Genomic DNA, 3,096 nt, shown 5'->3' with positions numbered 1-3,096 from the left:
TTTATTAGCTTTCGCGCTCCGAAGCACACAAAGGCGGTAATTTGCAACGAGAGGAAGACAGTGGGTAGAATTGCCAATGACAGTTCGACTCGCCACGACTTCCGCTAACCCTAAACCCTCTAAATATAGCAGGGGAGCGGGTTTACGATTTAATAAATACACAATGTAAAATTTAATAAAAGAAAACAATACTGATCTTTCCATGTTCTTTGGGAAGTAATTGTGTCATCCACCTGCTGATGAGAATTGGCCCATGTTAAGAAAAGTTGAGACAGCTGTATAAGCTGAATACTTTTTTGTTTCAACAATATAGTAATAATAATATGTCAAAAGGTTTTAGTAAATGCAGAATAAATTTATATGCTTATTCGCTCGGTTTAAAAAAAGGTAACACAGTACATACTTTTAGTTCAATACTCTTTAAAACAAGATTAGAACACCCCGCCGGCCAACCCCACACCTCTCTCTCTCTCTCTCTCTAACAACAGTCAACTATACATATTTCGACAATTCGTAAATGATGATTACTACAATAAAAAATAACATGACTGATAGGAAAATAACCACATGAATTTTGTCTCCAACACAATATTATAATGAAGGACAGAACCACAATAAAAAAAAACTGTGGATTTAAAAATCAATGTTTATTAAATATCTTCAATACAAAAACAGACATATTCTGCCACTTTTCATTTACTAATTTTGCCAACTAAGTTTCTTCATTCTATTAATTTCATTTCCTCATTGTCTACATTTCTCAAATAAGAAAATGAAACGGAGAACGGGTGGCAGTGTATGTAGTTCAGAAAGGGGAACTATCCTAGACCTATACGGTGCCACTCCTCAATGGTGTCCATGGTTGTAGAATGAGTATTGGTTGTAGAATGGGCTGAAAATAAACGTTAAAAAAGGATTAAAATCATTCAAAATTATTTAATATTAAATAAAGATACGACTTTCCATTCATGTAGAATTTGATATAACATTTGTAGAAGAAATGAACTAATAAGACTTAGAAAGGAATTCTTTCCATATACCTGTATCCAAAATCTCCATATCCGTATGACCCGTGCCCGTGTCCGTGTCCGTAAGGCGCAAAGTGGCCATGTCCGTAGCCATGACCATATGACCCGTAACCGAAACCGGGATGAGCGGCAGCCACGTACACCAAGGCCAACATAGCAAGAACGAGGACCTTTGCGAGATAGGTACATATTGTATTAGAAAATTGCAAATCGTTATATTTTAATGTGTACATATATATATATATATATATATATATATATATATATATATATATATATATATATATATATATATATATATATATATATAATAAAATATATATTATTGAAACAGTTATCGAATGAAGCCTAAACCGAGTTTAGAATGATGCATTGGAACATTTTCTCAGTTTCATATCTAACAGTGACTTTAAGACCAATAATAAACAGAGTTCCATATATGATTATTAAAATGATGAAGAGCCAATTGATTCTACTTTCTAGTACAAAAATACCAAAAAATTAGCTTAAGGATTCTGTGGTTAATACAACAAAACGCAAATGCAGATAAAATAAAGAATGGTTAAGCAAATGCTTAAATATTTTCAGCAAAGTATGAGGTACTAGTATTTATCTTTTTTATATATATATATATATATATATATATATATATATATATATATATATATATATATATATATATATATATATATATATAAAATTCTAACAACCATGTTAAATGAATGATAGATGCAAATACTTACAACAGCCTTGACAATAAACATGATGGCTGAGACTGTGGTCTGTGTGCACCTGCCTGAGTCGCTTCTGTCAGACTGTCACGCTGTGTCCGTTGTTGTTGTGTCCCATCATGGCCAGTATATATTCAGCAGACGGTTGCTCCCAGTTACCAATTACGTTTTTTTTAAACCAGGAAGTATTTGAGAAAACATGCTTTGTAATCTAAGTAATGTAAAACGCCATTATAAGAGTTATGCGTCATTTGTAATGAACAAAGCAATTACTTCCGAATTTTTTTTTAGAATTACCTAAAATGTATTCAAATATTGGCACCTGTTAGGGGGATTCACCGCTTGCCAGGACCGAAAGCATTATGGGACACTTACTGTATGGTTTTAGGCCCAAGGTTTAGGCCTATCCTATGGGAAATTACCCAGATTTCCCCGAGTGCTTTCCTACTCTCTAGGCCTATAGCAATCGTATTTGAACTATTTCTCAGCTCACGTACACTCAAGAGTAAGATGTGCCTAGGCAGAAGACCTAACTGATTATTTATTGTACTTATTTTCCTTTATTCATCGACTCTTTTATTCTTTGTTGTTTATGATAACTTGACGTAATTGGCAAAAACAAGCAGAAGCAATAATTAACAAGCAAACCAACAAACGAGGTCATTTCCAGCATAGGCCTATAAGAGAAGGCAAGATTAATAATTAAAACCATTTATACTCTGTCTGCAGCTTTGTAACCAGATAGATCTATAATGTAAAAACAAAGCCCAAAGAGAGAGAGAGAGAGAGAGAGAGAAAAAGTTAATGAACAAAACTAAAATCTTGATCACCCCTGAACAAGGTATACGATAACACGTTATTGTCATTTCTCCAGATATGATCAATCCTTTCCTGACTGTGGTTGTAGTCCGGCATTTGACTCTCAGATCAAGAAATGGTATTTTTATTAATCAAAACGATTTACAAAATGTTGACGTGGGTTTCTTTACTATTGTTAATATATTATATTTTAGTGTTGTGATTTGCAGTCAAACCTCTAATAACTTGAATTAAAATTTAGCTAAAATTGGCATAAAAACTGAAGATTTAATTAAGTTTCCATGGCTCTGTTTCGACAATCGCCTGATAATCTATTACACAGATGGAAGGGAGAGGCTTTTCAGGTGTTCCACTAGAGCTCAATACTCAAGGTTCTTTGCAGCGTCCCTTCAGTCCCTAGCTGCAACCTCTATATCATTCCTATTGCACCTCCGTTCATTTTTTCCTTCTTCCATCTGACTTTCCACCCTCTCCTAACAGTTGTTTGCGCTGAATGACCTCTTAGGTCCCAGTGCTTA

At 34.0% G+C, this 3,096-nt stretch overlaps 1 long non-coding RNA gene across 1 annotated transcript; it reads right to left on the bottom strand.

Moving 5' to 3' along the window:
• Positions 1-628: 628 nt before the first annotated feature.
• Positions 629-1,895, bottom strand: LOC136828391 (uncharacterized). The gene is made up of 3 exons (XR_010850028.1): positions 1,772-1,895; positions 1,041-1,198; positions 629-892 (listed from the first exon to the last, which is right to left on the bottom strand). It is a non-coding gene; the product is annotated as an uncharacterized lncRNA (long non-coding RNA).
• Between the last annotated feature and the right edge of the window lie 1,201 nt (positions 1,896-3,096).

This window comes from Macrobrachium rosenbergii, chromosome 3 (genome assembly GCF_040412425.1).
Source record: "Macrobrachium rosenbergii isolate ZJJX-2024 chromosome 3, ASM4041242v1, whole genome shotgun sequence".
Taxonomy (NCBI): domain Eukaryota; kingdom Metazoa; phylum Arthropoda; class Malacostraca; order Decapoda; family Palaemonidae; genus Macrobrachium; species Macrobrachium rosenbergii.
Note: the sequence above shows the minus strand (reverse complement) of the source record. Positions and strands in the feature narration are given on the sequence as shown.